Genomic DNA, 23,381 nt, shown 5'->3' with positions numbered 1-23,381 from the left:
AACCTGAAGAAATTCATGACATTAGGGAAAAGCCACTTTGGAATAGAATCCTAAGGGAATATTTGGTAAGATGGAAACTTTCTCCTCCTAAGGATGCAACTTGGGAGAAGAAGGAGAAGAACCTAGAAAGTGATTACCCTAACTTATGAGATGAGGGAATTTGATGGAGGATTTAAGATCCCTCCTACCCTCTTACACAGTTTATGTGCAATAAACTTGGGAGAAGAAGGAGAAGAACCTAGAAAGTGATTACCCTAACTTATGAGATGAGGGAATTTGATGGAGGATTTAAGATCCCTCCTACCCTCTTACACAGTTTATGTGTAATAAATTCCAACTAGTAATTTTTTAGGAGAGAGAAAGTGATAAAAGAAATTCCTTTTACAAAAAGAGACCTTTTAATAAAAAATAAAAAGTCGGGGGAATTTGAGGCATAAAATGTTGAGTCAGTAGGACATTTATTCTTGTCCCTAATATCAACTTTAGGAGTACAAACGTGTTCGAATTGCACCATGTACATGTATATGTGAGTACACCAAATTTAGAAAAACAAATAGATAAGTGGACAAAAACTAATGAGAAACTCTACTGATCAAGTATCCTTTGAGGAGAGATAAAAATTTAACACTTGAACCTAATGCCACACGTGCTGCACATGAAATTGAAACATTTGGTAAACAAAGGAATTTAGGGAAACTAACATTACCAGCAGTAAATGCGAAAGGTAGGGAGTAAAATAGTCCCCATGGCATTGGATGAGGTATTGGGAGAAAACTCATCAAAATAAATTAAAATACACCAAGGCTAAGGTTTGTATTAATAAAAGGGCAAGGGTCAAATATGCCAATAGTTAGAAGATAAAAATGTTTGAGGAGACAAACATCAAGATAGTGTTCTATTAAGGCCCCAATTGAGGCTACTGTACCCTTATGCTAGTCTTTTGTTGTAGTTAATTGAACAACAGTAAGGGGCATAGGGGTCCTCACATGCATAGCACTCTCTTTGAGCTCTTTACATGCATAGCACTCTCTTTACATGCAAAGAGGGCTCTACTAAATGCATGAGATCTTTATACAATTGCACAAGGCTATGTATGATCTCTATGCATGCATGCATAGAGGGCTCATTTATCTTTTGAAGCCTCTATTCTACCTCTCAAAATTCTCTCAAGGTGCTATGGGGGTACTTTTTTTTCACATGCATGCATAGAGGGCTCATTTATCTTTTGAAGCCTCTATTCTACCTCTCAAAATTCTCTCAAGGTGCTATGGGGGTACTTTTTTTTCACATGCATGAGAGAACTCCACCATGACACCATGCATGGATAAATTTCTCTCTATACATGTATAGAGAGTACTCCATGAATGCCATGCATGGATAAAATTGCTCTCTACACACTACAAGAGTAGAAACGTGTAGCGACCCTTATTACGGGGGTCGCTACAGAAGTCGTTCCAAAGGTCACTCTTGACCATCGTTTAAATGACCTCTATAGCGACGTTTTTGAGATGCATAAACGACGCTTTTTGGGTGGCATAAACCACGTTTCGAGGGTGGCATATACATCGCGTTTGGGTGGCATAAACGACGTTACGAGGGTGGCATAAACCATGTTTTTAGGTGGCATAAACGACGCTACAAAGGTGGCATAAACGACCCTATTTGAGTGGCATAAACACCCAAGTTTGGGTGGCATAAGCGACCCAATTCGTATAATTTTTTAAAGCCGCCGTTGGGGTCGCTTAAAAGACCTTTGTTCTGAACGTTTTTTTTAATAGCCGATGCGCATTCTCTCTCTTTCTCTCTCTCTCATACACATTATCTCCACTTGTGTCTCTTGCACACACATTCTCTCTCTCTTTCTCCCTCTCTCTCTCTCTCACACACACACACACTTCACATAAACATTAGTCTCTCTCTCTCTCTCTCTCTCTCTTTCTCCCTCTCCCTCTCTCTCTCACACATACACACACACTTCACATAAACATTGGTCTCTCTCTCTCTCTCTCTCTCTCTCTCATACACACTTGCCTCTTTATCACACACACATCCGTATGTATACAAACATCATAAAAAATCTCTCTTTCTCTCTCTCTCTCTCTCTCTCTCTCTCACACACACACACACACACACACACGCACGCACGCGCATTCGTGTATGACAAAAGACCCAAGAATCGACATATATCGACTTTTGAAAAAGCAATGGCCGACATTGATTACGGTAAGTATAAATTAAATTTTGCAATCAATTTAAATCTATAGATTTGGGAGGTAGACACTTCAAGAAACTCTTGATAGATGTAACACATGTGCATCATGGCCAAAACACACATACATAAAGAAAATGTTAATAAAAGAGCGCCATCATTCTGAATGAGCAACTATATGTACCAAAAAATTATGTCTACAAAATTAGCACTAAATGGCTCTATCATGACAATTTTAATCGGAGTCATCGGAGGAAGAGTCCTCCCTCTTGTACATTCTTGGGCGGTTGCGATGATAACCCTGCTGCTACCTGTTGAGCAACCTCGTCCATGTCGTTCTCACCATGTTGCTCCTGCAATTAAAAATGTCTATTAGCTATTTGAGTATAAAAAAAACCACATAACATATAACACATGCAGATCTTGATTGGCATAAAATAATATTTGATAGAATTACTTACAAAAGCATCGGGTGTCGGCATCTCCTTCTGTAGCGCTCTGTAGCCCCGTAAATTGTGGCTCTCCGTATCTCGTCTGCAGATGGTGCTCGACCATAATCCTTTCTCTGTCATTTAAACATTGCATATATATAAGTAAGAAGTGAATTGAATGCATATGAGATCATAGATACATGGATACATACATATATATATATACATACATACATACATACATACATACATACATATATATATACATAGATACATACATACATATATACATACATACATACACATATATATATATATATATATATATATATATATATATATATATATATATATACACACACACACACACACACACACACACACACACACACACAAATAGCTATAGATAGATGAACAAAAAATTTGTTCACTTACAAAGAGTGCTCGAAAGCCACTAGAGCCCATCCGGCCAAGCCGAGAGGTGTGCCCTGACTGGACATGAGCCTGTGGTGCCTCCTGCAAATTAAATGCGCTTTTATATGAATATATAATTAATGCTATTCGAGAAGTACCTATCATACGCATTGAGTGAATTAACTTTGTGTACCTTCTGTTGAGGTCATGTCACTCTCAAGCGAATCTCTTTCCTGAAGTGCCACCAAGAATCTCTGCACATCGCAGGTGGGCGTGTATGCTCAGGGACGGCCGCAAATTTCCTAAGCATTTAACAACAGTGTGTTACAAGGTTTCACAATTTACGATCAATAAACATATAGATGGATATATAAACACATATACATAGGTAGGTGGATAGATAAATAGATAAATGTAGCGGTCTGTATGTGCTATGGATGCTCAATTGGGTGCATTTGGAGAGCGTACTGGCTCTTTGAATGGACCAATTGCACATCCATAGTGCATACGAACCGGCCGACGGTCCGTGTATGCTATGCTAACGCATTTGGGTGCATGTCAATTACACCTTGAAGAACTATTTTGTGCAAGATTTGATAATGTTGTCGGGGATTAAGCAATTTGGGAGGGGAACCGGCTAAGCACTGAGTTTCTTGCTGTGAGAGATTAGCACCCCTGCAGGTATTTCTTTACTTTTATTATCGAATCAAAAGGTACAAACAAGGTTGTCAAACCCTCTTTGAGAAGCAATAACAACTCTCATGGACACCTCTTGCGAAGACCCTTCTTTTGGCTGGCCACACTTAATTGTACTCTCAAAAGATGATACCAAACTTGCGCTTCCAGCTTTGAGGTTCCAACCAATAAAAGAAGCTTCCAACCAACAAGGATGCTCTCAGTCCGCATGTGGAGTTCTCTGCTCGCGTGGAATTCTTGGCCCATGATGGCACACACAACCCATGATGGTCTCAGCTCTCTGTCCCACCATAATCCAACTCCACGTATACTCTCTAAGTGAGAGAGGGCACCTCTTATTGAGCAAATCTTCTCATGCATGAACTGATGAGGACATAATGTCACCAACCTATATTAATTAAATCTAATACATACATTAATGACTATTACCAGAAGAGCTATAATGGACACCAGAAGCTCCTAGACTGATTAGGGAGAGGTAGTCCTAAGGTTACTGTAAGCCTCTGATATGGACATAAGTACAGTAAGAAGGTATGATTACAAATTAACTAGTTTCTGCTGAGGGATGAACATTATTCCTAACCTGGGGATAAGCAAATATGCATTGTGCGCTACCATAGCGTTTACAAACACTTCTAGGATGATTTTGTATGTGTATTATTTTTGTTCAAGTTTTCTTTGATTTTTAATGATATTAATATGACATTAATATTTTATGAATGTAGATTCCGGGTCATCCTCTGGGACACCGCCTCCTCCCACTCTTCCTGTGCGTCCATCTATAGTTGCGAGAGGAGATGGTTCCTCTTCTTCCACATCATCTACGACACTAGGCGACTCACAAACATATTACGTTGAAAGAATCCCATGTTGGTTTGCAGCATGCCATGGCACTCATCGATGAATGCGATGCATATGTTTTGCCCATATGGAGCAGTATGGTCCATGTCCTGATATGCCACCGCAAGAGGAACGGGAGCATCCCATGGTAAGTGCTGTCATTTTAGAACTATGTATAAATTCATATCCAAGTTTACTCCGCACTATTAATCATGTTCCATGTGTGTCTCACCCTTCATATAATCAATAATGATGCATTATTCAGCACGTACCAGTTCTACATCCTCGATTTCATGAGGATTGTGAAGACCATGGAATTGATCCTTCATTCCTTCCATGCACACGATATGGTCAAGCCGTTTTTCAGTTGTAAATGGAGGCATCATCAACTTCTTTGCCCCTCGGTGCCCAATCAGAGACATTGGGTGATCATCCATTGCCTGATCATCTTCTATCTCTCATTCAAACATACGATCGTGTATGGAGGATGGTTGGGAGCAGCCCTTCCAGCAGACGGAGAGGTTTTCAGCTTTTGGGGTGCTCGATATGTGATTGCACCATCTACCATTCCCAATGGTGGATGAGGTCTCTATATTGCATAGGATTTACGCGTGCCCGCAAACTCAGAGGTGACTCTTATGTCATTTTGTGGGCCCATTTATGGTTGGGGCGCATGGCAAGCACTTGTTCGCTTTATCAGAAGTATGACAACATATGGGCTTTGTGCTAATGCGGCCTCACTCATCGAAAGAAACATTAGATATAATTTTGGGTCGTGGCTTTATATTGATGGAAGACCCTATGCTCAAGGAAATATAGCAGGGCTAATCAATAGTAGTAGAGGGAGAAATGAGAGAACAAATTGTACCTTTATGGAGTGTGAGAATAGTCACGAGCCATGTTATATGATTAGTGATGTACCCATATATATAGTAGTGTGTGCTACAAGATCATTACAAGCTGGTGAGGAATTATTTGTAAATTATGGATGGCGTCGGCCATCACCAGCCCCTCTTTGAGAATGAAATTTGAGATAAAGTGTCGGCCTCTTAAATTATGTATGTTTCAAATAATGTATCTAGCTTTGTAGCCCACTCAATATTTAATTTTGACAAATATTTGATGATATATTTCATTGTCTCGTCAGTAATACAACTAAGGGTATTTTAGTGTCTTGTCTAAGGTTATCTTGAGTATAGTGCTAATATGCTTGAATTGTGTTGTAAAAAGGGTTTTAATGTTATGATTATACCACTTAATAATTCCATTGTTGTTACTTTAAATCATTTCTACATGTAGACTATGTTTATACATGCAGTGTCCAGATGTTGAGGGTGTATCTAGCTCTCACCGAAGTCACCATATCTTGCCAGAGGAGTACATGAGGCTTTTACGTACACAAGATCCAAGTACATATCAATGACTTAGAGATGAGTACAATGCAAAATGCAGAGAAAAAGCGACCAATGAGGGACATGTTGATGATGACATCAATGAGTTTATCGACGATTGGTTCCAAGCAAGTAGTGAAGAAGAAACTTGTTCGCATGAAAAATTTCTACGAGAAGAAGCTTCAAGGCCCATCTACGATGGTGCATCCATATCAAGATCGAGTGTGACCGTACTCATCTTGAATCTCCAAACACGCTACCAATGGAGTAATGCATCGGTTTCTGCATTACTATCGTAAGTTATATTTGTATTTTGTTTGCATAAAAATAATGGTTCTCAATCACTTTTGTGCTCATTAAATATTTACAATTGAGTGGTAGGCTTCTTTCAAACAAGATTCTACCATCAAACAATATGATCCCAAAGTCGAGGGACGAGGCAAAGAAAATGATCGCATCCCTTGGACTCGAATACAACACAATTCATGCATGTGTCAATGATTGCATTTTGTATCGTGGAGAGTATGAAAATGCAACCACTTGTCCCAAATGCGGTGCTTCTCATTTTAAGGCAGGAACCTTGAATGTACCTATGAAAGTTCTGTGACACTTTCCCTTGGCACCACGAGTTGAACACATCTTTCGCAGCCCCAAGATAGCCAAGCTTGTGGATTGGAGTTCGAGAAATGCAAGTATAGATGGAGTCATGAGGATTCCAAGCGATAGCAAAGCATTTAAGCATATCGATGCTACATGGCCAGAGTTTCATTGGGAGCCTCACCATATAAAATTTGGAGTTGGCTTGGATGGAATCAATCCCTTTTCCATGCGATCGAATGGTCAACTTGGCCCGTAGTTCTTATCAACTACAACATCCCACCATTCATGTCAATTAAGAAAGAGCATTTAATATTGTCTTTGTTGATTCCTGGTATGTGACAAATATTCTCATTTCTAAATAGCACACTCATTTCTATTTAAAAAATGTTAAATTTAAATGATGCATCAATGTAGGGAAGCGGCAAGTTAAAGACATCAACGTATATCTTGCACCGCTCATTGATGACTTGCAACAAATATGGAAAGGAGTAAATGTTATTGATATGTCAAAACCTGTGGGGGTAATAGGAGTTTCAAGGTTCGTGGCATTTTAGCATGGACAATACATGACTATCCTGCCTATGGCTTTGCATCAGGTACATCAGGGCTCTTTAGTTGTTTGTTTGTTTATATAATCAAAAAATTTGGATGTTGAAAACATAAAAACAATTTTTGTTTCTCTCAGGCCTATCAACAAAGGGTTACAAAGCATGTCCACCATGCAGTGATTGGCTACACTCCAAATATAGTCGAAGTTTGAGTAAAAATATATACCTTCGACATCGACGATTTCTGCCTCCAGATCATGTGCTACGTTCCAAAGCGAATGCGAGACATTTTAATGGCAAAGTGGAGAATGGACGTTGTACAACGCGAATGACTCCAAGAGATTGGTATGTCAAGTGGACAAACGGACCTCTAATAGATCCGGAGGCAGAACTTGCAAGCGATAATGATGACGAATATGATTTGCGGCAGGTCGAGAGGCAAGAAATCAATGGCAAAGAATTCCTCCATATGGTATACGTTGGAGTATTGGAAAGATCTAAAAATAACTCATATGCTTGATCCCATGCACACATTTAAAAATGTTGCACACTCGCTTTGGAATCATCTTGTGGGCTTCAAGGATAGAGAGGCTGCAAGGGCAGACCTAAAGATTTGCAACTGCAAATGATCACTATGGCCTATAATCAATGAGGAGACAGGAAATATTACTTATTCACAGGCACCATGGGTACTCACAAAGAAAGAGATAAGCGTCATCAATGAGCGGATACGATGCATACGTACTCCTACAGGCTATGGTGCTTCATTGCAAAACATGTTTACCATGGATGATAACTCTCTTTCGGGTCTAAAGACACACGACTGGCATAACTTCATTAAGGTATGGTGCCTCTCTAACATGTATCGTCAATTTCTAATGAAGGTGCCATTACATTATCATTTGTTAACACTAGAGCTAATCTATGTGCAGCACGTCTTCCCACTTGTTATCGACGGTTGTTTGACTCTGAGGGTATTAGGGATGTTATATATCGATTGGGATCATTGACAAGGTATTGACAGTGGAACATCATATTGTTCTTACTTCTTTGTCACAAAAATCTTATGCTAATCACATTGTTTCTCTTTATAGATGGATTACATCCAAAGAGATCGACTCACGTGATATCCCGCAACGAAAGCTAGAGTGTATTGAGCTCCTTTGTCTGATGGAGAAGGAGTTACCTACCTCCTTTTTTGACATTCAAGTCCATGTTATGATCCATCTCATTGATTGCTGGGACCGTGAGTACACGATGGATGTTCTAGGTTGAAAGGTACATGGGGGTATTGAAAGGATTTGTGCACGAGCGAGCAAGACCCGAGGGATCCATGGCAGAGGGATGGTTGCTTCACGAGTGCATGTATTATCTATCCGAGTACTTGCAACATGTGGATAACGAAGCTCCTCCTGGTTGGAGAGAAGAACAATCAGACAATAAAACCACAGAGATGTTATGTGGGCAAGGGGTCCCACTAAAGATAAGTGCTGAGTAGAGGGAAGCGCTTAGTACTTTTGTGGTGTATAACTCAGATTGCATGCAAAAATGGATTGACAAGCATGACAAAGAATGCAGAGAGAGAAACCGGAGAAGTAGGGCATCCAAAAAGGGTCGGAGTGCACCTCCAACGATGAGCCTAGAATGGTTGAATACACATATCAGAGAGACGCGAGGGCAGGGGTTTGAAATCTCACGAGAAGAGTTTGAGCTTAGCCTAGGATGTGACACCATGGTAAGTTGCTCCAATGTTATATTTTAATTTGAATAATACTACATGTTTTTCTGGATTCTAACCATACATGTTCATGTGGTTCCCATGTGGTTTTAGGTCCGAGCTCACAGCAACATGTGGGTGTGTGGTTAAGCATCTCCGCATCAAGAGGATTGATGATCTTCGTGTTACTCAGGACTCTTGCATCATTACGTCCTTTCATCAACTCTCTCGTGCAAGTGCTCGTGACACAAATTTAATTGAGGATGAGCTCGGCTACATAGGGGATCTGGAGGGCATATACGAAATTAACTATCGTGTTATGAAACAGGTACGCATGATTCGTTTCAAAATATTATGCAAACCAAATGATTGAAATATTCAGCATCTTTAAGTAACAAGTTTATATACATTATAATATTGCAGGTAATTTTGAAGGTGCATTGGTTTCGAGCAGAGTACAAAGGAAAAAGGGCCACCTTGAGGTGCAAACAAAGCGGCTTCTGGTCCATTGAATCATCAAAGCTCCTACGAGCAACCAAAGAGCCCTATCTCTTCCCGATCGCAACAAGCTTTCTTTTACAAAAATCCAATTGGCGATCCATGGTGGCAAATTGTTCATGTGAACCCTAGAAGCCGAAGATTGTTTGATACCACCTTTTCTACTGAGCGTGAAAGTACGCCACACACAACAATGACCTCTACAGAGCCCGACAATACACCAGACACAACAATGACCTCTATATCACATGGGCAAGGAGATACAATTCTTCGCATTAGAGAAGCAAATTTGATTTCACAAACAAATGTCACACCACCCTCAACGGATGATGAAGGGGATGATCTGGGTAAATATTTATCGGATGATCTGGGAGAAGATCTACTAGAGGCTGACATTAAGCAAATCTCAGAATCCACCTCGAACAATGCTCCACTCCCTGATGGACTCAGCATATGCCTAACAGAGATGGAACTTCAAGAGGCTATGGCGGCTGACAACGACGAGGTGTTCTTAGAGATTGATATCTTTGGCGAGGCATAGTTTCCAATTGTTGATAAACAGCTTTATAACTGCCTTTTTCCTCAGTGCAAGTTATCTATGCCTTATATGGATGCTATGGTATGCCTAGACCAGCTGCGCATATACTCTATGCCATATTATTTACCAAATTTGTCAAAAAAGCTACCTTTATCCAAGCTGTGACTTCTTTAACTAAAAAATTCTGAATCAGCAAGAGGGACCAGCCACTTATCGATAATTAAACTTAACTTTTTCCCCAACGCATGCCAAATCAGCTGCTCATACCCTTTATACCTACTTTATTCCAGAAAGAACTCGCTTGTGCCAGAAGAAGCTGGCCTTTTTGACCAGTAAAGCTGCCCTTTTCCTAAGATGGTAAAGAAGAGCTATGCACATAAAGAAGAATTGGTGGGTTGATTTGTGTGTGTGTAAGTGCGAAAGTATGTGAACTTTCTAGAGAACTTTCAGGTGTTTGACGTTCCAAACTTTCTTTATTTAATTTAACAATAATTCAACCATATTACTCAAAGAAAGAAGTAGACTTGAATAACATAGAAAAGCAAATAATTGTACCGTGCATTGTTTCGTCAATGCTTTAGAAGCATTTGCATCTCATGCAATACAGTGGTCTCGTCCCAACCAACGCCGAAATTCTGCGCGAGGATTGCCAACGCATATTTCTTGTCATTATCATCTTGATCCCTACAATTTGAAAAAAAGTCACTTTAGTTAGATTTATCATTTGATATCAATGTATACAGAGATTTTAAAAAATACATGAAAGAATTGGACTGACCGCCAGTGGATGTGTATCCTGGGCATGTATGTGTGCACGAGCTTTCTCAAGCGATGATGAAAAAGTGCCCCACCATCTACATACTGCACTTGCCCACTCTGATCCACCTAAATGCTAATGGGCATCGTGCCCGATAGCATGCAAAGCTTTGAGGTGGCAGGTGGAGGTGCAGAAGGAGGCACACATGGTGAAGGGACTAGTGATGGTGATGGCTGACTACTACTACTGCACAAAAAACACATATAATTTTTAAGATTCATTTTGGATGGTTTCATGATAATTACACCTAGACAAAAAATAGATTAATGCATACCTCGAACAGCGGCGCCTCTGTGCCAAGGGAGTGCCCTCTCGGCCTGTGTCAAAACACTGGGGCCGGTGTCTGCTGCACCTGCGTCTGCACCAAAAGTGTATGCATGGGTTGGGTTGTGCCGCCACCTCCGGGACGAATAGGATCCCTCGAAGAGCCCTCCCCAAAGGCTACTGGCCGTAGTGTCGAGAGGTGAGTGATGATTGACTCAAGCTAGGGTACAGTCATGGCAGCGTACTCAATCATATCCTCCTGGATGGACTCTCTGTCTACCACCATTTGTCTCAAGATCCTCTTGATGACCATCAAGAGGGGAGCCTTTTCTTGCTCAGCCATAGCTATTTCAAGGAAAAAAAATTGTAGTCAACTCTTGAGAAAGAGAGAGCCAATAGAGATCATGCGTAAAGGACAGCACAGTTATGTGCTTGGGCAAGAACCAAGGAAGTGCTGAAAAAGCCAGCAAGTACACGTCAATTTTTTTCTCGGAGGAAAAGTCGTGAAACCAAGGTGCACAGAGGCCAGCCAAAAGCTACTCTGCCCCCAGATTATGCTCAAGTGATGCGTGGACTGCCCCTTTTATGTTCCCCTGCTACTCTCGCTTTTATTTACAATATGCTTTAAAAATAACAAGCATGTATTCTAAAAAAACGCAGCTCTTTAGATCAGCTAATTTTAACTTAAATCTCTCCCAAAAAGGTGGACTTAGCTGTAAAAGCGATCTTGCCAAGTCTGCATAGATTGCCACGTATAAAAGCGGTTATGCCATGTCAGCCAACTCTGTTGTTCTACTGCCCATACAGCCTTTTCCCATGCCTCAGCTGCCATGGTTGAGCCTGATGCTCATTATGTACATGATGTACATAGACTTCATGTTTACCATGTCCAAGAAGTACATGGTCTTCTTCCTCGCGCTCCAGCACTATAGCTGCTCTAGGTTCCAATTGTGCAAGATGCACCATGTGTACATGCTCTCTCTCAGTTCCATGTGTGCTGGCCCTTCATCCTGTATAAAAGATGTCACCAACCTGTATTAATCAAATTTAATACATACATTAAGGATAATTACCAGAAGAACCATGGATGGACACCAGAAGCTCCTAAGCTATTTAGTGATGAGAGGTAGCCCTAAAGATATTGTAAGGCTCTGATATGAGCACAAGTACAACGAGATGGTATGGCTACAAGTAGCTAGTGAAGGATAGATAAGTTCAATACCAGCTAGCTGTGGATTGCTGTGGATTAACTCCTCGCAGCTTGCTGTGGATTAACTCTTCTACAATTTCCTAAGTATGGAAACCTAAAGGCCACTAGGGCAGCCCATGTCCCTAAGGCATATGATAGAGAGAGAGAGAGAGAGAGAGAGAGAGAGAGAGAGAGAGCATAAGGGCTAGGTGTGCGTGTTAGAGCTAGATCTAGCCTACAGAGGAAATCGCACACCAAAACTGGCTAAGGTCATTTATATCAGCAGAAAGGCATATGCCAAAAGTGAATCGCAGCTCTAAAAGTGAGGGGAAAGGCTCCTTTTGCTCAGCGCAAAAGGAAGGAGGCCAGCCAAGCTGAGAATTGCCTTTAGACAAAGGCACTTTATTGGATAAAGAGAGCAGCTCTTTGGTATGCGCAGCTTTACTGGCAAAAAGGTGAAGCTCTTCTTCTAGCTTGCGCAGCCTAGCTGAGCATAAAGTCAACATGGCTAGTCCGGGTTTAGCAGATAAAAGAAATCGCGCAGATCTAAAAAAGCTAATTTTTTGCCTCTTCTGGTAAAAGTGAGCTCTTTCTAGAATAAACCTGGCACCCACGATAGGGTCAGTTGTACTTTATTATGCGCTTTTTTGGTAGAGCGTGGCTCTTTCTCCAAAGGTTACTTAAGTGTGAACCTGCATCCAAGCGACTTAGCTTCTTTTTGTCTAGCCCATCTGATTTATCATGCCTGCATAGTCAGCTGACAGATTAGGGTTTTATACCCTCTCTCCCATGCTCATCTCAATCAAGAGAGAAACCTTTCATCAGGTGTTTCCCCTGCTTAAGCTGACTACTACTAATCATACCATCATACTGCACTTGTACTCATACAGAGTTTACAGTACCTTCAGGACTACCTCTCCTAAGGAGCTTGTGGTGTCCAGCCTTTATGCTTCTGGTAATTGTCATTAGTATATGTATTAAGTAGATTTAATACAGGTTGGTGACACTTTTATACCCAGATCAGCCACGCACCCTCTTCAGCTGATTAGTCTTTACCTTTTTTCGATTTTGGCTAGAAGGGTCTGCTTTTTGACCAAGAAAGCTGTTCTTTTCCCAAAATTGCAACCCTCTTGTCTACTAATTTGAGGACCAACCAGCAGCCTATATAAGGGAAGCCCTCACTCCTTGCGGGGGACGCGGATGCCCTAAGGCCCTCACGCGGCTGGTGTGTGTGTGCATGAGCATACTTTCAGCTGAGGCTTGCTCCAAGAGAACTCCCATGCCAGATTCAGTTTCTGGAATTGTTCTTCTGCTTGCATCTTGAGTCTCCAAGATCGATTCTTGTGCACATACTTAACAATTCCTCTGACTAGTGTCCTAGTCGATGTGTTGGTCTAAACCCTCCATAAAGGCTATGTACATCTCAGCCCATAAGGCTTGTACTTCTGAAAGGGCTGTGCTTCTTCAATTAGGTCGCCTTCTTCTTGTATATTATTGCCTTCTGCTTGTGTGTACACTAGACAACTGGTCTTGAACGGTAGGTGTTCCCTTGCTACCCCAGATGGCCCCCTTGTGTTGCTGCTGCTGCGCAGAAGACTTTCTGTACTTGAGTGAAGAGCTGCCGTAGGTATGCTCTTCGACCTGTCCCCCAAGAAGGACTGCCCTTTTCTCTGGGTAGAGAGCCGACCCAAAAAAAATTGGGTCCCTTTTATCCTAAAGGAGCTGCACCATCTTAGCCTTCTTTCCTTTCTCTGCGAGCGGCTTCTTTGCCTCCTAAAAAAGGAGAGGTACAGGGACAGGTACAGGTACAGGTATAGGAACAGGTACAGGGACAAGTATAGGAGCAAACAAAGCACAAGAACGGCATGTAGATGAAACGACCGAGGGACATGTAGTGATGGGCTCCATGCAAGACATATGGGGGTTCATCACCTCAATGCAAACTATCATGATGAACCAAAGTGAAGAAATAAAAAACCTTGCACTTAAAAACCAAGAGCTTGAGCATAAGCTACAAATGCAAGATATGCGGGTCCTTAAGACATATGGGGGTTCATCACCTCAATGCAAACTATCATGATGAACCAAAGTGAAGAAATAAAAAACCTTGCACTTAAAAACCAAGAGCTTGAGCATAAGCTACAAATGCAAGATATGCCAGTCCTTAACCAAGAGAAGAAGTTGCTACAAGAACTACAAGAAGCCTTCAATAAACAAACCAACACGACGCAGGATACATTGGCCTCACATGACGAAAAACTTACACGTATCGGTGAGAGAACCCAACAAAATGTACCAGGAAATGTGGGATCTTGGGCAAGCATAGTAAAGAATGGGCACACAAACTCGGCCACCACTACCACAAATGATGAAATGTATGTCATTGAGGATGAAAAAGAATACAACGAACTAGAGAAAAGGAAGATGAACATAGTAGTGCGAGGCATTCTAGAAACGGACACAGAACAAGTGCTTACATTGAACACGGACATCACGGATATCATTTCCACTAAATTTGGTATGCATGATGTTGTGGTATACGGCGCGCACAGAGTAGGGAAGAAGAAGCCCAAAACCAACCGGGCAATTGTATGCACACTCCTAGATGCACGAAAGAGGGCCATTATCCTTGAAAATGCTCGCATATATCTCTAAGACAGCCCATTATACATAAGTGAAGATAGAACGCCGAACCAACAGAAGGCAAGAAGGGAAGCCTATGAAGCACGCACCAATAAGAAAACACCCACCACGGAAGGGGGAGAACAGGAAAAATGACAAGAGGAGGCCCATGGGACCACAGAACTACATGTAATAAGCTGGAATTGCCGCGGCTTCCCCTGGCACAAAGGGGAGGGGCTCACAGAAGTCTTACCACAAGCGGATGTACTTTTCCTATTGGAAACATGGGAACACGATACATGCAGGATACCACATGTTGATGGGTATGTCACACACTCTCTGTGGATGCCGAGTACAAAGATGAGAGGACAAGGAGGGGTGGCAGTGATGTACAAAGAAGAGCTTCAAAAAGTGATTACAATATGCAAAAAAGATGCTCATAAGCGATACATATGGGTCAAGATTGACACAGGAGGTAAACCAGTGTTCATAGTAGGGTGCTACATTCCCCATAGGGAATCACCATTCTATAATGCTTTCAACATAGAGAAGAACAACCCCTTTGAAGATTTGTATGTAGATATTAACACTTACACGCAAGAAGGGGTAGTGATGCTTACTGGGGACATGAATGCCCGCATAGCACATGCGCAAATGCAAGTCATAAATCTCATGACACCTCCGGGTCTAGAGCATAAAATGGATGTACTTGACCACATGTGGAAGCGATGCTCAAAAGACCAAGTGACAAACCCACAAGGAACAGCATTACTAAGCATGATGACAGCTATGCAATTAATAGCTATAAATGGAGTGAACAAATTTGCCAACTCAGGGGAATGCACATGCTACACTGCCAACAAGGGAATGAGTGCTATTGATTATGGATTGATCCAATATGAGGCATCCCACATGGTGCATAACTTTGAAATTGGGGATAGATCACCAAACTCGGATCATACACCCATTCATGTATGGTTACGGGTACCCATTACAGGAGAGGAAAACAGGCTCAAATTCGAGCATGGGCATACAAAATGCAAATTGAAAAAAAGAAAACCTATGCCACTTCCCTTGATGATAAACTAGCAAGAGAATGCATGCCAATAAATGTAGATCAAGCATGGAACAAATTCAAGCAAGCAATGAGTGAAGCAGTAGAGGAAACAATGGGGAAAACTCATAGACAAGAAACAAAGGTGAAAGGGTTGCCACACAACTCATGGTTTGATGAAGAATGCAAGATTGCTAAAAGACATTTGAGGTCAACCCCCAAAACAGCCATAGAATGGACAGCTTTGGCAAAAACATACACAACTCTCAAGAGGAGAAAAAGAAGAGAACATGAACTACACACCGAGACACAAGCCCTAATAAACTTCAAGAAAAACCCCAAAAAGGAATGGATGAGGATGAAAGGCAAAAGACAAGACATTACCGGAGACATAAGCCCGGAAGATATGTATGCACATGTAGAAAAGTTATATGTACACAAAGATGCAGAAGGGATGCCTAATATGCAAGAGACAAAACAATCAGAAGAATGCTTTGACTTTCCGATGGTAACAAAGAGCATAAAAAAACTAGCCAATGGCAAAGCACCAGACATGCTTCAGTTCAACTCAAAAATGCTCAAATGGTCAGGCAGTATTGCACAGCAATGGATACATGGACTCCTCAAAAAATCCATAACACAAGGGCTGCCCATTGATTGGCAAAAGAATTGGATCAAAGCACTTTTCAAGAAAGGGGATGCAAATCAGCCCACTAATTACCGAACCATCATGGTGGGATCTTGCATGTGTAAGCTTCTAGGGAGCATCCTAGAACAAGCTATAAGCGTATGGGCCGAGGCAAATGGCAAACGGGCTAAAGGACAAGCAGGTTTTAGACCTAAACATAGTACCATTGATCATCTCATATCGCTTAGGGTTCTCATGGAAGAAAGCCGGCTAAAAGGGAAAACTTTGCATTGTTGCTTTGTGGATTTTACAAAAGCATTTGACACGATCCCAAGAAGTGGGCTATGGCAGAGAATGGAATATATAGGGGTCCGGATGCATCTTAGAGTGGCAGTAGCACAACTCTATCAACAAGTTAGATGCCAGTTAAAGACACAAAGCGGCTTATCTAAAGAATTCTCAAGAAATATGGGAGTCAAACAAGGGTGCCCCCTATCCCCCACTCTCTTCGGACTATGCATTGACCAACTAGAAGACTTCATCCCTCAAGCACTAGTGGAAGAAACAAATGGACTAGCCATTGGAATGCTCACCCTCTTGCTGCTAATCGACGTAGATGATGTTGTACTTAATGCACATGACATGGCATCTTTATAGAAATTGATGAATGCTATACACACCTTTTGTGACACTACGGGTCTCTCCGTCAATGTAAACAAGACGAAGTTTATGCTCATAAGAACTCATCCACAAGAAATTCAGCCATCACTCACATATCAAGGGTAGCCAATTGAGAAAGTGGACAGCTTCAGGTACTTGGGAATTGATATTCCATCCAATTATGCCTGGGGACAATGCGTAAGAAATAGGATTGATGTCAGCCATGCCAAGTACTATCAATTTGAGAACATGTGCATGCAAAAAAACATCAGAAGATGGGAGATAAAGAACATAATCTTTGAGACATGTGTAGTGCAGGCCATTCTATATGGAGTAGAAGTGTGGGGCGCAAGCATTTCAGCTCATACATGGAATGAGATTGAGAAAATACAAAAGAAGTTCCTATGTAGACACTTGGGCGTTAAGAAAACCACACCTTACTCGGTGCTATTGCTAGAAACAAGAAACATGCCTCTAGAGATCAAAGCCTTAAAAAGAATGCATGCATACATATTGAAAATCAAAATGATGCCCGCTACTCGAATTCCCCGCATAGCATGGGAAATTGGATGCGCACCACAAAAGACAAGGAAGAGTAAATTTCTTTCCTCTAGTCTTGTTCAAGACATCAGAAAGTGGTTCACCAAATGGGATGTGAAGGCATATGTAGACATGCTGATTGACACGGGGAAAGAAAGAGAATGCATGCTGAATTTTGACATAGCAATACTTGATTGCCTTCACAATAAATGCTACACACATATCCAAGTATGAGTAATACTGCAAAAATGTAAACCCAAGATATTGGGAGACATACAAAATGAGCCAACCAGAAGCACAAGTTCACATCCGCATGCCCATGCCCCATATGGCAAGAAGAGCCATAACTTTGATGCGTACAAGATCACACATGCTTAAGATAGAAACGGGAGGATGGCTGAAAATTCGCATGCCCATGCCCATGCCCCATATGGCAAGAAGAGCCATAACTTTGATGCGTACAAGATCACACATGCTTAAGATAGAAACGGGAGGATGGCTGAAAATTGATGCTGAAAAAAGGATATGCAAAGCATGCACTATGCAAGCCCTTGAGGATGAAGCTCATGTGACACTAAAATGCCCCACATATGCGCACATTCGAGCTAATTTTCAGCAGCTCATCCATGGATGCCACACTTTTGTAGATTTGCTTCTAAAAACAAAACCCTCTCCTACAGGTCTAGGGACATATCTTACCCGCATCCTAGAACACCACAAACTACTAATGGAAACATCTACAGATGACACGGATCACACCCCCCCAAGGGGAGACTATTTCTAGACATGAGGGTCCCATGGGTCATTTTTGGCCTCCCGCGGACGTAAATACCAAATCAAATCAAATCAAATCTCTCTCTCTCTCTCTCTCTCACACACACACACACACACACACACACACACACACACCACATACGCACACACACTCGGTAGCCCCCCCCTCTGTGAGATCCCTGTCCCTACCACACAATGGATTCGGGGTGCAAGCAGCGGAAGTAGCACTTCTAGCGCAGGGCAGGGTCCCACACTCGGGGCCTCGTCCACGGATATCCGAACAAGAGACTAATCCGTCGGTTTTTCTAAAACCAAACCCGAAAAAACTTCCTTTACCAGAAAGCACGGGCGATTCCACCAGGATAACTTTTTACCCTAACGTAGTCAAGACCATTACTGATCAAGCTGATTTGACTGTACCGATAAAGATACTCGGCCAGATCAAGGAAAAAACTTGCACTTGGATCATAGAGATCAACGCTTTTTCCCCCATTAAGAGGCATAGCCGTTGATTTCTATCCAGAGAACAATTACTATCCGGGATTTACTTCATCTATCGTAATAACAGAAATTGAATCTCGATTTACGGATCCATCAGTCCAGCCTAACCCCATCCAGTCCCATGGGTTAGCCAACCACCCAACCACTGTAGTGATGGGATCCAATTAGGAATTTGGTTAGGTTTTGTCCCGGGTACCAGGGAAAAGAGTTCCCAGGCCTCCTAGCCGGAAGTTCATGCAAACATAAAATTAGTCACACCACTTACACATCCAATATGAAATTGCCTTTTTCTTAGCATCAACTAACTTTAAAACAATCCTTTAATGAAACCATTGTGTCACTGATGACAATCCTTGAAATCTCTGGTTAAATCCATATTTCTAATCATTCATTCATCGGTGTACTTATGGCATGATTGGCAACCAGAACACTCACCACCTCTTCACTCAGGGGCCTTTTCAATAGTTCCTAGCTCATAGTACTCGGCAATATTTTCACATATAAAAATCAAGATGGAATCCTTGTTGAAGATCAACAAGATCAATCAACAGGTCCATATAAGAGAGCCATGGACTCATCCGTTGAGGACCAGCAAGGTCAATCAACCAGATCCATGCCCGGTTTCAGAAAACAACTCTTACTCCTTGTTCCAATATCTTCCACGACGCACGTGTAGGTATCTTTGGCGACCCAGAGCCCGAGCACCGTATGGTCAGCACCCTCTAGGATCCTTCGCAGGTGACCTAGCGCTTCACTCATAGGCCGCTTCCTTAGTCCCTCATCCACCGTACCGGAAGCTCACCATTTAAATCGAACCGAGGCTGGTCAAGACCTCGGTCGACCTTGCTACGCGACCTTGCTACGCGAGACGTCCTCCATTGACTCTCCGTCAGCAGTTGCAAGTTTATTAGTTTGGTCTCCATGACCTAAATCCACAAGACGGTCAAAATGCTTCCCCAGCATTCTTGACATAAAACAGTCATTTACAAACAGGTCACAAAATACAGTTTCTATATCGAACTCTCGTCTTTCCACATTATTCCTCCTCAGTCCACATTACTTATTCCACATTCCATTCATATGTGTACTCATTCTCATCCATTCACTCATATATCGACGACACATTATTTCACATACACATTCACATTCATTATTCTACATACACATCCATGTTCGTACATCCACATCATACATCCAATCCCATATCCGCATTCATACATACACATCCATATCCACATCCATACATCCACATCCACATCCACATCCACATTCACATCCATACATACACATCCACATTCATACATCCACATCTACATGCATACATCCATTTTTTCATCCTCATTCATACATCCACATCCACATCCACATACATACATCCACATCCGTATCTACATCCATACATCCACATCCACATCCACATTCACATTCATACATCCACATCTCCATGCATACATCCACATCAACATTCACATTCACATCCATACATCCACATCTACATGCATACATCCACATCCACATTCACATTCACATCCATACATCCACATCTACATGCATACATCCACATCCACATTCACGTTTACATCCATACATCCACATCTACATGCATACATCCATTTTCACATCCTCATTCATACATCCACATCCACATACATACATCCACATCCGTATCTACATCTATACATCCACATCCACATCCACATTCACATCCATACGTCCACATCTCCATGCATATATCCACATCCACATTCACATTCACATCCATACATCCACATCTACATGCATACATCCACATCCACATTCACATTCACATCCATACATCCACATCTACATGCATACATCCACATCCACATTCACATTCACATCCATACATCCACATCTACATGCATACATCCATACATCCACATCTACATGCATACATCCATTTTCACATCCTCATTCATACATCCACATCCACATACATACATCCACATCCGTATCTACATCCACATCCGTATCTACATCTATACATCCACATCCACATCCACATTCACATCCATACGTCCACATCCACATCCACATCCATACACATCTCATCACATCCTAATATCTATTTATAGAATACAAGAGAATTCTTTTTTTTGATATAAGATTTCTTTAAGTATCTATTTATGCATAAATTCCATTTAAGGAGACTAACACTTTCAAAATAAAAATCAATCTTTTATGCATCTTCCTATGCCTAAATTCATTTTAAATGAGAATGACACTTTTGGATTAAAATAAATTCTTTATGCATCTTTCCATGCATAAATCCAATTTAGTAGGAATTACACTTTTAGAATAAAAGAATTTCTCTTATGCATCTAATTTATGCATAAAATCCATTTATGATGAAAATCACACTTTTAGTATAAAAAAAATCTTTTATGAACCCATTTATGCATAAAAATCAAATATGATAAAAGTAACACTTTTATAATAATTAAAAAATAATCTTTTATGCATACCTCTATGCATGAAATTCAAATATGATAAAAGTAACACTTTTACATTAAAATAATAATCTTTTATGCATACCTCTATGCATGAAAATCAAATATGATAAAAGTAACACTTTTATATTAAAATAATAATCTTTTATGCATACCTCTATGCATGAAAATCAAATATGATAAAAGTAACACTTTTATATTAAAATAATAATCTTTTATGCATACCTCTATGCATGAAAATCAAATATAATAATCAATATGCATCTTCTATGCATAAAAAAGATACTTTTAGAGTATAGAGTTGATAGGAACTACTCTTTTAGCATAAAATTTGATTACTAGAAATCTTTTTTTTCTTAATTCATCAATTATGCATAACATAAAAATCAATTTCTCCATGATTACAATAAAATTCTTTCAATTAATCTAGGATGATAATTCCTAGAATATGGTAGGAAGTCCTCTTTTCATGCTTTGAATGAAATTATTTTATGTGTAATTTTTACAAAAATTTTGCCATAGCTCCGCTGCTATGACTGATAAATCTCAATTATTTTAAAAGATAAAGCTTATCATTAAGAAAATGATTAGAATGATCCCTAATTGGATCATTAACCCATAATAGATTGAATCATCAATATTCATGAAATACATAAACTAAAAGCATAGGGGAAAGCCATTAATTTGGTCTTAAGCATAGATTAATCTTGGATTAAGGAAAAACTTTATGAAAAGCTTCATTTGGATTGAGAATAGGTCATGAGTATGACCATTTCTTGAGGGAGAGAGAGAAAATACATAAAAACCATTAGAATTAAGCATAAATGGAAATTTATGTAATTCTTTACTATCATTCATCAATTAACTTCAATAGCATTCATCAATTTATGTAATTCTTTACTATCATTCATCAATTAACTTCAATAGCATTCATCAATTTATGTAATTCTTTACTACCATTCATCAATTATCTTCAATAGCATTCAAAAACCATTCCAATTAAGCTTCTCAAGCTTGAGAGGGGTTGAGAAGAAAGAAACTTTGAGAAATTATAAAAAAAGATCAAAATTCACCATTTACCTTACAAATTGCTTGATTCTTTGTTCACGGTAGAGGCCCCCAACCAATCAATTTGTTAAGTATGTTGATGGAGCCACTAATGGGGATTGAAGAAAGAGGGAAGCTCCAATTTCTTCAATTTGGAGAGAATTTTAGAGAATAGTAAAAATTAGCATTATTTGAGCATAATTCTAGTATAGTAAAATTCTCCTATTTTTTTCAAAGGACTCATGTTCTATTTATAGGAGAGGGAGGCTCTAACCAAAGCTAACTGATTTCTAGAATTTTCTAGATTTCAGTTTGGTTGAATTTGGACTAGATTTGGACCTAGTTTGGTTCCTTTTTGATTCGGTTTGGTTCCTTTTTGATTTGGTTTGGTTCAAGAGAGAGGAGAGATAAAAATATCACAATTTTTGAAGATTTAAAACTCAATTGCACATGTGAAGTAGGCGCCTCATTCATGAGGGGGAAATCCCCATGCAGAGGTGTCAAAAATGCATCATTACTTCTAAATATCTCCCCTTTTTAACTATTAGCCTTGTCCTTAGTCAACTCTTCATCTTATGTGAGTATTTACTCATTTTTGGGTATCTTCTTTTACAAATTGGATTTATCTCCTCCCCAAACATGGATTGATCCTATTGGCCCACATGAACCTTAATTGGACCATAATCCAAAAATTTCTGAAAATCTAGACCCTTAGGCTAAGGTCCTTTATACCCATTTCCAATTAATTCCAATTGTACATTGGAAAGTTCTTTTTGAATTTCTGTTTTAGGAGAATTCATTTTAATAATATGAGAAATTTTTTTGTCTAAAAATATTCAAAATCTGAATATTCTCTCTCTAGAATATTTTCTCTCTCTATGTCAAAACAGGCAGAGACAAGATCTTTTATATTTCTGAAGAGGGGATTGATT

General features: G+C 40.3%; 2 pseudogenes; both read left to right on the top strand.

Annotated features, from left to right (window-relative positions):
- The first annotated feature begins 7,457 nt into the window (after positions 1 to 7,457).
- LOC147638004 (uncharacterized) lies at positions 7,458 to 14,930 on the top strand (annotated as a pseudogene).
- A 189-nt stretch (positions 14,931 to 15,119) lies between these two features.
- Positions 15,120 to 17,113, top strand: LOC147638003 (uncharacterized; annotated as a pseudogene).
- Positions 17,114 to 23,381: the final 6,268 nt, after the last annotated feature.

This window comes from Cibotium barometz, chromosome 5 (assembly GCF_041138505.1).
Source record: "Cibotium barometz isolate CiBa-2024 chromosome 5, ASM4113850v1, whole genome shotgun sequence".
Taxonomy (NCBI): domain Eukaryota; kingdom Viridiplantae; phylum Streptophyta; class Polypodiopsida; order Cyatheales; family Cibotiaceae; genus Cibotium; species Cibotium barometz.
This window is presented reverse-complemented; position numbering and strand designations above follow the sequence as displayed.